Raw genomic sequence first — 15689 nt, 5'->3', positions numbered from 1 at the left:
TTTTACATACGTACCTACTTACTGCGGTTGAATTCAATTAGAGGCGCCTTTTTCGAATAGAGTTTAAGTCTGTCGAGAGTCACACATTCTAAATAGGGAAACAATAGCGTGCCAGCCAGTCTCAGGCACATTGTATTCGAAATAACACGTTTCAGATAAGATCGTTTGTTAAAAAATATGCAAAATATATTTTAGAACCGCTTCTTGCATCGATTACTATTAGGACAAATTACTCTGCAAATGTTTCGAATCCTGGCGATTTCTTAGAAAGTCGCCATGGGCTCTGTAATTTAAATTGTACAATTTACAAGTCAAATGCAGCCGTCACTTTGGAGTGTAAATCGCAGTTATCGCGATTCTAGCTTAGAAAGCGCTGCAAACGACAACGGGCACTTTGTTCGATCGTTCCAATAACATAATCTACCCGCTGTCACGAGTAAAGTTTTTTTTAAAAAAAATTCATTCATTCTGAAAATGGAAGATTAATTCGATTCGACGGTAGAAACACTGATAATTTATTTATTTTGTGCTAAAGAAAATAAAAAAAGGGGAGAGACGTGCAATGCAGTGGACAATTTAACTTGAAAATTAAATTTTTTAAAATTCCAGTCGAGTAAATTTATTATTATTAAAAATTACGAATGAATCAAAGAAATCAACTTAACGTATTTTAATGAGAAATTACTGGAAATAATTTATTAATTCTCTTAAAAAAAATTTTCAAAAGAATTTTCAAAAATTCCAGTCGAATAAATTTATTATAAATTTTATTAAAAATTACGAATGAGGCAAAAAAATCCACTTAAAGTATTTCAATGAGAAATGACTGGAAATAATTTATTAATTCTCTCATAAAAAATTAAATTTTCAAAAATTCCAGTTGAGTAAATTTATAATTATATAAATTTTATTAAAAATTACGAATGAGTCAAAGAAATCAACTTAACATATTTTAATGAGAAATGACTGAAAATAATTTATTAATTCTCTCATAGAAAATTAAATTTTCAAAAATTCCAGTCGAATAAATTTATTATAAATTTGATTAAAAATTACGAACGAATCAAAGAAATCCACTTAACGTATTTAATTGAGAAATGATTGTATTTAAATCATTTTCATAGTGTAATGCAATAATAAATTAATAATTTATTAATTCTCTTAAATTTTCATAAATTCCAGTCGAATAAATTTATTATAAATTTGATTAAAAATTACAAATGAGTCAAAAAAATCCACTTAACGTATTTAATTGAGAAATGACTATATTTAAATCATTTTCATAGTTAAAAGAAATGTATAATACAATAATGAATTAATAATTTATTAATTCTCTTAAATTTTCAAAAATTCCAGTCGAAAAATATATTATAAATTTGATTAAAAATTACGAATGAGTCAAAGAAATTCACTTAACATAATAATTATAATAAATAACGAAATAATTTATTAATTCTCTTAAAAAAAATTAAATTTTCAAAAATTCCAATCGAGTAAATATATTATTATTAAAAATTACGAATGAGTCAAAGAAACCCACTTAACATATTTTATGAGAAATGACTGGAAATAATTTATTAATTCTCTTATAGAAAATTAAATTTTCAAAAATTCCAGTCGAATAAATTTATTATAAATTTTATTAAAAATTACGAACGAGTCAAAGAAACCCATTTAACGTATTTAATTGATAAATGACAGAATTTAAATAATTTTCAGAGTTAAAAGAAATTTGTAATGCAATAATAAATTAATAATTTATTAATTCTCTTAAATTTTCAAAAATTCCAGTCGAAAAATATATTATAAATTTGATTAAAAATTACGAATGAGTCAAAGAAATTCACTTAACATAATAAATATAATAAACAACGAAATAATTTATTAATTCTCTTAAAAAAAATTAAATTTTCAAAAATTCCAATCGAGTAAATATATTATTATTAAAAATTACAAATGAGTCAAAGAAACCCATTTAACTTATTTAATTGAGAAACGACTGTATTTAAATCATTTTCATAGTTAAAAGAAATGTATAATACAATAATGAATTAATAATTTATTAATTCTCTTAAATTTTCAAAAATTCCAGTCGAATAAATTTATTATAAATTTGATTAAAAATTACGAATGAATCAAAGAAATCAACTTAACGTATTTTAATCAGAAGTAACTGGAAATAATTTATTAATTCTATCATAAAAAATTAAATTTTCAAAAATTGCAATCGAGTAAATATATTATTATTAAAAATTACAAATGAGTCAAAGAAACCCATTTAACGTATTTAATTGAGAAACGACTGTATTTAAATGATTTTCATAGTTAAAAGAAATGTATAATACAATAATGAATTAATAATTTATTAATTCTCTTAAATTTTCAAACATTCCAGTCGAATAAATTTATTATAAATTTGATTAAAAATTACGAATGAATCAAAGAAATCAACTTAACGTATTTTAATCAGAAATAACTGGAAATAATTTATTAATTCTATCATAAAAAATTAAATTTTCAAAAATTGCAATCGAGTAAATATATTATTATTAAAAATTACAAATGAGTCAAAGAAACCCATTTAATGTATTTAATTGATAAATGACAGTATTTAAATCATTTTCATAGAAATGTATAATAATGAATGAATAATTTATTAACAATAATTTTGCTTTTGGAAGCTCCAGTGGTAATCGTTGGTTAAATATCCGCTGTTTCCCATGTGGATTTCGTGAATCTGAGTTTACGAGGTTTCATATACATATTTTTCATTTTTATAGTGTGGGTGAACCTCGCGTTCCAGTTTTTAATTACGTTACAAGGAAACGTCGCCGCGGGCGGCAGACGTCGGCCTCGTATTGCGCGATTTATATTCTCTTGTTGCGCCTTCCTACCTCTCGTACGCCTAATGCCAGTCTTACCTCATCCAGTTCCCATAAGTGTACCGCTTTTGTACGATGAAAACGAAGCGTTCTGTCTTGCAATTGTTATTTCCTCCGCCTATTTAGTCCTGTTTCATTAGACAGGCTACGAGTTTCTAAAGCTATCCGGTTCAAAGAGCGATCTTTCAAATTTCCTGTTTGCAATCCGTCCCTATCTCGCCACACAATTAATTACACTTCTTAATTTACTCACATTCCCCACAACTGTTATTTCGAACCTCCCAAAAAATAATCTTATATTAGAGACTTAGAAAAATATACACACTTAGTTGCAATAATCTTTTATATTGTAAACCTAGGAAAATATTCAGGGTGGTTGAATAAAGCGTGGGAAAAATTTTAATGGGAGATTCTGGAGACCAAAATGAGACGAAAATCAAGAATGGTAATTTGTTGATGGAGGCTTCGTTGAGAAGTTATTTACGTTTAAAGTTCAAGTGTGCAGACTGTCGCGCGCGCGTTCTACAGGCGGAACTTTAAACGTTAATAACTTTTGAACGAAGCCTCGATCAACAAATTGTTACTCTTGATTTTCGTCTTATTTTGGCCTCTAGAATCTTCCATTAAAATTTTTCACAGATGCAACCGAAAACCTTGTGTAATAATATATATATATAAATATACATAACTATATAGGGATGTAAGTATACGAAAAAAGTGTATACATAATATCAGGATTTTTTTTCTCAAGTTTTATAAAATGAATAAAATTGTTTCGAACTTTTAAGTAATTTTTAAAATTTTTTTTGACCAAAGTGTGCATGTTTCTGGCAGTGTATGTGTTCGAAGACATATTTCTCGAAGTAGGATCCGCCATTCATAAAATTCCAGAGGCCACGGAAGTGCAATAAGATTACATTTTCTAGACCCTTTCCTTCCTAACGAAATTTTGCGAGAGATTTGGCACTCTGTCGTCCCATTCAAAACCGAAGAGAACTCGATCGCACGAAACCGAATTACACGGGCTGCTCGTTCGACAGAATCGGTTCCTTTTTAACCCACTTCCTCCACTTTAGTCGCCCCCTTTTGAATATTTCATTTAAAAATCAAGCGAAGTGTTCCTTTGCCTTATTTAGAACAAATCAAAAGTTGGGAGACTTTGCATACTTTTAAATAATTTTTTAGTAAAAGTAAAATTAGATATCGATGCAAAATAATTAAAATAATTGTCTGGAATTTTGTTGTGTTTGTTGTTCGTTTATTTAAAGAATAAACAAAACATTTCTTTGTATTGTTTAGAACAAATCAAAAGTTGGGAGACTTTGCATACTTTTAAATAATTTTTTAGTAAAAATAAAATAAGAAATCGATGCTAAATAATTAAGATAATCGTCTTTAATTTTGTTGTATTTGTTGTTTATTTATTAAAAAATTAAGCAAAATGTTTGCATTATTTAGAATAAATCCAAGGTTAGGAGAATTTGCAGATTTTTAAATAATTTTCTAGTAAAAATAAACTAAGAAATTGATGCAAAATAATTAAAATAATCGTCTATAATTTTATTCTGTTTATTGTTCATTCATTTAAAGATTAAACAAAACATTTCTTTGTATTATTTAGAACAAATCAAAAGTTAGGAGGCTCGGCACATTTTTAAATAATTTTCTAGTAAAAATAAAATAAGAAATCGATGCTAAATAATTAAGATAATCGTCTTTAATTTTGTTGTATTTGTTGTTTATTTATTAAAAAATTAAGCAAAATGTTTGCATTATTTAGAACAAATCCAAGGTTAGGAGACTTTGCAGATTTTTAAATGATTTTCTAGTAAAAATAAACTAAGAAATCGATGCAAAATAATTAAAATAATCGTCTGTAGTTTTATTCTGTTTGTTGTTCGTTCATTTAACGATTAAACAAAACATTTCTTTGTATTATTTAGAACAAATCAATCTTTGTACATTTTTAAATAATTTTTTAGTGAAAGTAAACTAAGAAATCGATGCAAAATAATTAAAATAATCGTTTATAATTTTATTCTGTTTATTGTTCGTTCATTCAAAGATTAAACAAAACATTTCTTTGTATTATTTAGAACAAATCAAAAGTTAGAAGGTTTTGCACATTTTTAAATAACTTTCTAGTAAAAGTAAACTAAGAAATCGATGCAAAATAGTTAAAATAATCGTCTGTAATTTTCTTGTTCATTCATTAAAAAATTAAGTAAAATGTTTGCATTATTTAGAACAAAACAAAAGTCTGGAGACTTTGCACATTTCTAAATAATTTCCTAGTAAAAATAAACTAAGTAATCGATGCAAAATAATTAAAATAATCGTCTATAATTTTATTCTGTTTATTGTTCATTCATTTAACGATTAAACAAAAAGTTTCTCTGTATCATTTAGAACAAATAAAAAATTAGGAGGCCCTGCACATTTTTAAACAATTTCCTAGTAAACATAAAATAAAGAATCGATGCTTTTCACAAGACACTTTTAACCAGTAAATTAATAAAAATATTCGCCCGTAATTTTGTCGTATAATTCGTCTGTGAAACTCGTTACAACGAAAATTCTTTGGAGAGATCAACCACGCTCTACGCGTATTGGAAACTTCAACGAACGCGTGCAAAGCGATGTTTGGCAGAACGAGTCTCTCGAAACCTCTTTCGACGGTCGTCAAACTCTTTCTCGAACGATTTAAAACACTATTATTATTTATTAAACGCCCATTCAACATTTATTATCAATTAACAATACCGTACACATTTTTCACCTAGAATTTAAATACTATTTAAACTTGTATTTTTATACTTTTTCACCTGGAATTTAAATACTATTTAAACTTGAATTTTTATACTTTTTCACCTGGAATTTAAATACTATTTAAACTTCTATTTTTATATTTTTTCACCTGGAATTTAAATACTATTTAAATTTCTATTTTTATACTTTTTCACCTGGAATTTAAATACTATTTAAACTTGTATTTTTATATTTCTTCACCTGGAATTTAAATACTATTTAAACTTGTATTTTTATACTTCTTCACCTGGAATTTAAATACTATTTAAACTTCTATTTCTATACTTTTTCACCTTGAATTTAAATACTATTTAAACTTGAATTTTTATATTTTTTCACCTTGAATTTAAATACTATTTAAACTTCTATTTTTATATTTTTTCACCTGGAATTTAAATACTATTTAAACTTGTATTTTTATATTTTTTCACCTAGAATTTAAATACTATTTAAACTTGTATTTTTATATTTCTTCACCTAGAATTTAAATACTATTTAAACTTCTATTTTTATACTTTTTCACCTAGAATTTAAATACTATTTAAACTTGTATTTTTATACTTTTTCACCTTCAATTTAAATACTATTTAAACTTGTATTTTTATATTTCTTCACCTACAATTTAAATACTATTTAAACTTCTATTTTTATACTTTTTCACCTAGAATTTAAATACTATTTAAACTTCTATTTTTATACTTTTTCACCTAGAATTTAAATACTATTTAAACTTCTATTTTTATATTTTTTCACCTTGAATTTAAATACTATTTAAACTTGAATTTTTATATTTTTTCACCTTGAATTTAAATACTATTTAAACTTCTATTTTTATACTTTTTCACCTGGAATTTAAATACTATTTAAACTTCTATTTTTATACTTTTTCACCTGGAATTTAAATACTATTTAAACTTGTATTTTCATATTTTATTATCGAACGATAGTTTCAAATATTCTTTTGTTATCGTTATTATTTATTAATAATTGCATATTTGGAACAAAGAATCTAAATACTGTTTAAGCTTGCATTTTTATCATCTATTATTGCATAATGGTCTCCAGAATTTTTAGAATATTTCGACCCTCGTTGGCCATCTTTACGAAATTATTAATTAACTCTGGTAGACAATATTGATTTTAACTACTCGAGATGTTAAAATAGCTTTGCTCTCCATTCAATTCTCCCCCCCACCCTCACCCCCTCTCGCGAACTCAGCCAATAATTCTTCGATTCGAATTATTCTGGATTATTTTTAAATTATTTTTCGAAAACTAAATTAATAAATTTTTTTAGAGAACAGAAGAAAAGGTGTTTATTATTCTCATCGAGACGAGAAAATAATTCACTGCTGTTTGGTGGCAGAGGAAGTAAATTTAAAAATAATTATACTCGGAATAAAAATTAATTTTGTGACGTTAATTAATTAGCGACTTTTTGGTAAAAGTTGCTAGTTTGTTGGGCAGATTGGACAACTCGAGGGGCAACAGTCTCCTGAATAGGCTTCCCAAAGCGTGAGAGCGTGACCGGATGGTGAGAATGAAGAATCAGATTCGAAGATCGGAATATTCGTGAATATTTCTAGATCGGGACGTGGAAACCCGCGATTAAACGACGAATAATAGATCTAATATCAGAAGTTACTAATTAAATCTAACACAATGATACTTTAAACAGGAATTATTGACATACGACAACTACCTAATCTTACGATTATGTAACATTCGAGAAAGTTAATTTGGAGTATTTATAACGCGGTGACTTTCGTATTACGATCACGATATTTTGAGATAGTCACTGATTTTATTGGTACTTTGAATCGAAAATTTGGAAGAATCAATTTTAAAGCTGGATTTTGATAGACGTGAAAATAATTTTACATTGCTGCCTCAGTTTTGGAAAATCAGTAAGATTCTTGAAATAAATACTGTATGTACTGGAAATTTTAGTAAATTTATATGCAGAATTCTAATAGAAAGGAGTCTTTAATTTTTCGAAATTAAAGAAGACTAAAAAATACACCCTTAAAAGGATTTTATTTGATGACACGTAACTCATAGAATTCTCGTTATTTTTACTTGAAAAAAATACTGTATATACTTGAAATGTCAGTGAATGTATATGCAAAATCGTAATAAAAAGGAATCTATGGTTATGATTTAAAAAAATTAAAGAATGGTTAAAATAAAGTAGACTGGAATACACACTTAAAGGGATCTTATTTGATGACACGTAAGTCATAGAATTCTCGTTATTTCTACTTGAAAAAAATACTGTATATACTTGAAATGTCAGAGAATGTATATGCAAAATTCCAATACAAAAGAATCTATGGTTATGATTTCAAAAAATTAAAGAATGGGCAAAATAAAGTAGACTGGAATACACACTTAAAGGGATCTTATTTGATGACACGTAACTCATAGAATTCTCGTTATTTCTACTTGAAAAAAATACTGTAAATACTTAAAATGTCAGTGAATGTATATGCAAAATTTCAATACAAAACAATCTACGGTTATAATGTAAAAAAATGAAAGGTGACTACAAATTATGTAGACTGAAATTCACCCTTAAAAGAACTGTCTTCAATGGTACGTAGCTGGTACAATTTTCATTATTTTAACTTGAAAAAAATCCTGTATATGGTGAAACTATCGACAAACATATGTGCAAAATCTCAATACAGCAATCTACACGGTTACAATTTTAAAAAATCGAAGAAGACTAAAAATTGTGTGTACTGGAATTGACCCTTGAAAGAACTGTCTTCAATGGAGCGTAGCTGGTACAATTTTCATTATTTCAACTCGAAAAAAATCCTCCATATGGTGAAACTATCGATAAATATATGTACAAAATCCCAACACAGCAATCTACACGGTTACAATTTTAAAAAATCGAAGAATATTAAAAATTGTGTAGACTGGAATTGACCCTTAAAAGAACTCTTTTCAATGGCATGTAATTGGTACAATTTGTATTATTTCAACTCGAAAAAAATCTTGTATACGGTAAAACTGTCAACAAACATATGTACAAAATCCCAACTCAGCAATCTACACGGTTACAATTTTTAAAAATCGAAGAATATTAAAAATTGTGTAGACTGGAATTGACCCTTAAAAGAACTCTTTTCAATGGCATGTAATTGGTACAATTTGTATTATTTCAACTCGAAAAAAATCTTGTATACGGTAAAACTGTCAACAAACATATGTACAAAATCCCAACTCAGCAATCTACACGGTTACAATTTTTAAAAATCGAAGAATATTAAAAATTGTGTAGACTGGAATTGACCCTTAAAAGAACTCTTTTCAATGGCATGTAATTGGTACAATTTGTATTATTTCAACTCGAAAAAAATCTTGTATACGGTAAAACTGTCAACAAACATATGTACAAAATCCCAACTCAGCAATCTACACGGTTACAATGTAAAAAAATCGAAGGCGACTAAGAATTGTGTAAAAGTGGAATTCATCCTTGAAAGAACTGTCTTCAATGGCGCGTAGCTCGTACAATTTTCATTATTTCAACTCGAAAAAAATCCTGTACATAATGAAACTATCGACAAACATATATACAAAATCCCAACACAGCAATCTACATGGTTACAATTTTAAAAAATCGAGGAAGACTAAAAATTGTGTAGACTGGAATTGACCTTAAAAGAACTCTCTTTAATGGCACGTAGTTTACACAATTTTCATTATTCCAACTTGAAAAAAATCCTGTACATGACAAAACTCTCGACAAACATATATACAAAATCCCAACACAGCAATCTACACGATTACAATATAAAAAAATCGAAATCGACTAAAAATTGCATAAAAGTTGAATTCACCCTCGATTGCCTTCAATGGCACCTAATTACTACAATTTTCATAATTTCAACCCGAAAAAAATCCTGTACATGATCAAACTATCAACGAATATATGTACAGAATCCCAACACAGCAATCTACACGGTTACAATTGAAAAAAAATCGAAGAAGACTAAAAATTGTGTAAAAGTGGAATTCATCCTTGAAAGAACTGTCTTCAATGGCGCGTAGCTCGTACACTTTTCATTATTTCAACTCGAAAAAAATCCTGTACATGATGAAACTATCGATAAACATATATGCAAACTCCCAGCATGCAAGGATGCACGGTTACAATTTTAAAAAATCGTCGAAGATTAAAAATTGTGTAGACTGGAATTGAACTCTCTTCAATGTCACGTAGCTCGTACAATTTCTACTATTCCAACTTGAAAAAAATCCTGTATACGATGAAACTATCGACAAACATATATACAAAATCCCAACACAGCAATCTACACGGTTACAATTGAAAAAAATCGAAGAATATTAAAAATTGTGTAGACTGGAATTGACCCTTACAAGAACTGTCTTCAATGGCGCGTAGCTCGTACAATTTTCATTATTTCAACTCGAAAAAAATCCTGTATATGCCGAAACTATCGACAAACATATGTACAAAATCCCAACACAGCAATCTACACGGTTACAATATAAAAAAATCGAAGGCGACTAAAAATTGTGTAAAAGTTGAGTTCACCCTTGATTGTCTTCAATGACACGTAGTTGGTACAATTTTCATTATTCCAACTCGAAAAAAATCCTGTACATGACGAAACTAGCGACAAACATATATACGAAATCCCAACACAGCAGTCTACACTGTTACAATATAAAAAAATCGAAGAAGACTAAAAATTGTGTAGACTGGAATTGACCTTAAAAGAACTCTCTTCAATGGCACGTAGTTTACACAATTTTCATTATTCCAACTCGAAAAAAATCCTGTACATGGCAAAACTCTCGACAAACATATGTACAAAATCCCAACACAGCAATCTACACGGTTACAATGTAAAAAAATCGAAGGCGACTAAGAATTGTGTAAAAGTGGAATTCATCCTTGAAAGGACTGTCTTCAATGGCGCGTAGCTCGTACAATTTCTACTATTCCAAGTCGAAAAAAATCCTGCATATGGTAAAAATGTCGACAAACATATATGCAAACTCCCAGCATGCAAGGATGCGCGGGCATCCTATCCAAAAAGCCGAAAAGCCAATCCTAAAAATTGCATGTCTAGACGGGAATCTCTCGTGTCTCCGCACACCCCCCTCAAGAATCTCGCGTATCCGTGGCGGTCGGTTGAAGAACACTGGGTAACGCGTTCGCCACGGTCGAGAACCCCTTTTTCTCGGCGCAGTCAGCAGCCCACAGTCGTACAGGTGAAGCTCATATCGACCTGGCGCCAGAAATACCGCGCAGCATCGACCGTTGTCGTTCTACCTGGTGCGCTTCCTCTTCCCCCGGGCTCCTGCCACCCCCCTCTGGACACGTTGGGTGGGGGGAACGGGGGATGCAGATAGTTGGTACGATGGTGGAGGGTTTGGGGGCTGACGCACGGCCTCGGTACCGTGGCCAATCCCCGGATCCTGGAGACCGCGACTGCGCCCTGTCGCGATTTGCTCTTCGCTCGCGGGGGCTCCTCCGAGAAGGGGGTGACGCGCAGCACGGTGGCGGGGAGGACTTCCAGGGCAGACGTTTCAAAGCCACCCCAACGGAGAGACACACCGAGACGCCCCTGCCATCGGGAGCCCTTCGGTCTTGGTAAGCATCTCTTTCTTCTTTGCACGCAATCCTTTCATCCCCCGTGGCTCGAACAGCCTCCGCCGCTCGCCAAAGATCTCCGTGGATCCTCCATCGATCGCTCGCCATATCTATCCCCGTGTTTCTCTCCCCAAGTGTCGGTGGTTCGCGCGAATGGCTCTTATTTTTGGCTCGCGATTTTATCGACCGAGGGATTCGAACGTTGCGCAACACGAACGAGGGGGGATCGCAGGTCTCTGGAGTTAAACTGTTTGGATCTATCGCATTGTCAGGTGTACGGTAAACGATACGTGGCCACCGAATAACCATGCAACGTGGCAGAGGATGGGGGAATTACCTTGGGAAGGCACGCACATGTGTAATGTCCAGTGTTCTTCAAATGTAAGCTATAGGAGGCTCGTTATAGATAGATGTAGAAACTCTAAATATAGATTTGTTCACTGGTAACGCGTGCATAAGATAATGGACAGGTTAAGGGAAATTGTGTCGGTGCCGGGGAACGGACAAAATCGTCCGATATAGACCTAGGGGAACGAGCTAAACGCGTTTGATTGCCCCTCTTCGACGTCTTACGCGACTGTTCCTTAATCGACACGAAACTCTACAACCCCTTGATGTATCACTTTTACCCCCCTCTGTACCCGTTGGGGAATCCTGCTCTACAGTTTTAGATCTAACTGTTGGAGACCTATTTTTGATAATGTCAAAGGTATTTTTAAAATATCCCTCGTAGCCTCAAATGACGCTTTTCTTAGCTGATATCCTCCTCATACAATTTCCCAAGTGAATTTTACTAGTATTTTGCTATTTCTGAACTACCAAAGCATCTATTTACAATGTAAAATGACAAATTTTTTAAAATATCTTCAAATTCCAACTGATATCCCTGGAAAATTCGCTAAATTCTGACGCCATTTTGTAATTTCTGGACTATCGAAGTATTTAGATAGAAATATAATTCATTTTTACACGCCCTTTTAAACGTCTATGAACGATGACGCTTTTCTTAGCTGATATCCTCCTCATACAATTTCCCAAGTGAATTTTACTAGTATTTTGCTATTTCTGAACTACCAAAGCATCTATTTACAATGTAAAATGAAAAATTTGTTAAAATATCTTCAAATTCCAACTGATATCCCTGGAAAATTCGCTAAATTCTGACGCCATTTTGTAATTTCTGGACTATCGAAGTATTTAGATAGAAATATAATTCATTTTTACACCCCCTTTTAAACGTCTATGAACGATGACGCTTTTCTTAGCTGATATCCTCCTCATACAATTTCCCAAGTGAATTTTACTAGTATTTTGCTATTTCTGAACTACCAAAGCATCTATTTACAATGTAAAATGACAAATTTGTTAAAATATCTTCAAATTCCAACTGATATCCCTGTAAAATTCGCTAAATTCTGACGCCATTTTGTAATTACTGGACTATCGAAGTATTTAGATAGAAATATAATTCATTTTTACACCCCCTTTTAAACGTCTATGAACGATGACGCTTTTCTTAGCTGATATCCTCCTCATACAATTTCCCAAGTGAATTTTACTAGTATTTTGCTATTTCTGAACTACCAAAGCCTCTATTTACAATGTAAAATGTCAAATTTGTTAAAATATCTTCAAATTCCAACTGATATCCCTGTAAAATTCGCTAAATTCTGACGCCATTTTGTCATTTCTGGACTATCGAAGTATTTAGATAGAAATATAATTCATTTTTGCACCCCCTTTTAAACGTCTATGAACGATGACGCTTTTCTTAGCTGATATCCTCCTCATACAATTTCCCAAGTGAATTTTACTAGTATTTTGCTATTTCTGAACTACCAAAGCATCTATTTACAATGTAAAATGACAAATTTGTTAAAATATCTTCAAATTCCAACTGATATCCCTGTAAAATTCGCTAAATTCTGACGCCATTTTGTCATTTCTGGACTATCGAAGTATTTAGATAGAAATATAATTCATTTTTACACCCCCTTTTAAACGTCTATGAAGGGTTGAAGGGTGTGAATAAATTTATTAATCGAGGAAAGGAATTTTTAGAATTGAAATATGCTTCGTGAATTTTTCAATCGTTTTGAAAAATAATGAAATAGTGGCTCTCGCTTTTTTAAATTAGTTGCATATTCAGATGCAAATATGCTTTGTTAATACTGTAACATCTAATTTTCCTTTCACATTTTCTGCTTTAATATTTCCATAGTTCCTTTATGATCATGTTTACATCACACTTTCCTCATTTTTTCATCCCCTTCCTCGCAGTCTCTTCAACCCTTGACTTTTCCATGCTTGTTTCTATTTAATTTATTCCTATTTTTTAATATTCTTTTTAGAGTCCTCTCTAAACACAATCTTACACATTACTGACCTAAAAAAATATATAAAATATAACTGTAGGAGCACAAGTGTATGAAAAGGTGAATATATAAATGCAAAATGAAATATCACCCTTTTCGGGCCACAAAACTGAGAAGTGATTAACGAAATTAAGAGTAAAAGAAATTTCTTTCTTCATATTTCTTAAACAATTTTATAAAATTCTTGAATAGTCACGTGAAAATCGACGATTTGAAACTTTTCATTTTCGTCGAACAATTTAGGCAACTTGTCGAATTTTTTTCTCGAAAGTGGTTAGAATTTCGGGGGTATGTCTATTGACCAAAAATTATTGTAATTGATCCCTCTAGCTAAATATAATTTTTACAGAATGATTTGAAAATTTTAATTTCTGTCGAAAAATTTAGGCACATTGTCGAATTTTTTTCTCGAAAGTGGTTAGGATTTCGAAGGGATATCTATTTACCAAAAATTATTGTAATTGCTCCCCCTAGCTAGAAATAATTTTTTCAGAACGATTTGAAAATTTTAATTTTTGTCGAAAAATTTAGGCACGTTGTTGAATTTTTTTCTCGAAAGTGCTAAGGATTTCGAGGTTATGTCTATTCACCAAAAATTATTGTAATTGATCCCTCTAGCTAGAAATAATTTTTACAGAATGATTTGAAAATTTTAATTTTTGTTGAAAAATTTAGGCACCTTGTCGAATTTTTTTCTCGAAAGTGGTTAGAATTTCGAGGTTATGTCTATTCACCAAAAATTATTGCAATAGACCCTCCTAGCTAAATATAATTTTTTCAAAACGATTTGAATAGTTCCATTTTTACCCAAAAATTTAGGCACCTTGTTGAATTTTTTTCTCGAAAGTGGTTAGAATTTCGAGGTTATGTCTATTGACCAAAAATTATTGTAATTGATCCCCCTAGCTAGAAATAATTTTTTCAAAACGATTTGAATATTTCCATTTTTGTCGAAAAATTTAGGCACCTTGTCGAATTTTTTTCTCGAAAGTGGTTAGAATTTCAAGGGTATGTCTATTGACCAAAAATTATAGTAATTTATCCCCCTAGCTAGATATAATTTTTTCAGAACGATTTGAAAATTTTCATTTTTGTCGAAAAATTTAGGCTCCTTGTCGAATTTTTTTCTCGAAAGTGGTTAGGATTTCGAAGGGATATCTATTTACCAAAAATGATTGTAATTGATCCCCCTAGCTAGAAATAATTTTTTTAAATCGATTTGAATAGTTCCATTTTTGTCGAAAAATTTAGGCTCCTTGTCGAATTTTTTTCTCCAATGTGACTAGGATTTCGAGGGTATGTCTATTCACCAAAAATGATTGTAATTGACCTCTGCAACTAAGCATAATTTTTCAGAACGATTTGAGAATATTTAATTTTGTCGAAAAATTTCACATCTCGAATTTATTTCTCGAAAGTGGTTAGGATTTTGAGGTTATGTCTATTCACCAAAAATTATAGTAATTTATCCCCCTAGCTAGATATAATTTTTTCAGAACGATTTGAAAATTTTCATTTTTGCCCAAAAATTTAGGCACCTTGTCGAATTTTTTTCTCGAAAGTGGCTAGGATTTCGAAGATACGTCTATCGACCAAAAATGATTATAATTAATCCCCCTAGCTAGAAATAATTTTCTCAGAACACCTATCAGTAGACCTACAAAAATATATAAAATACAACTGTAAAAGCACAAGTGCATAAAAAGGTGAATATATAAAAGCAAAACAAAATATCACCCTTTCCAGGCCACAAATCTGAAAAATGTCACAATCAACAAAATCAAGAATAAAAGAAATTCCTTTCTTCACATTCCTTAAACAATTTGTATAAAACCCTCAGTCACTTAAAAATCCATAAAAAATACCTCAAAAAAATATACTGTGCCCAATATTCCCCATTTAACAATGCAATTTGAAACATTACCTATTTCTAGATTCATTAGCCTTCATCTTTGTTTCCTTCATTGTGCTTTGGCGTTCGATTTT

The 15689-nt window shown here is 30.4% G+C and overlaps 1 protein-coding gene across 2 annotated transcripts in view; it reads right to left on the bottom strand.

Annotated features, from left to right (window-relative positions):
• The window catches only part of LOC143349522 (uncharacterized), a 228747-nt gene that overhangs the window by 51501 nt on the left and 161557 nt on the right, over nucleotides 1-15689 (bottom strand). The gene's annotated exons all lie outside the window — the stretch shown is intronic.

Source organism: Colletes latitarsis, chromosome 13 (assembly GCF_051014445.1).
Source record: "Colletes latitarsis isolate SP2378_abdomen chromosome 13, iyColLati1, whole genome shotgun sequence".
Classification (NCBI taxonomy): Eukaryota; Metazoa; Arthropoda; class Insecta; order Hymenoptera; family Colletidae; genus Colletes; species Colletes latitarsis.
Note: the sequence above shows the minus strand (reverse complement) of the source record. Positions and strands in the feature narration are given on the sequence as shown.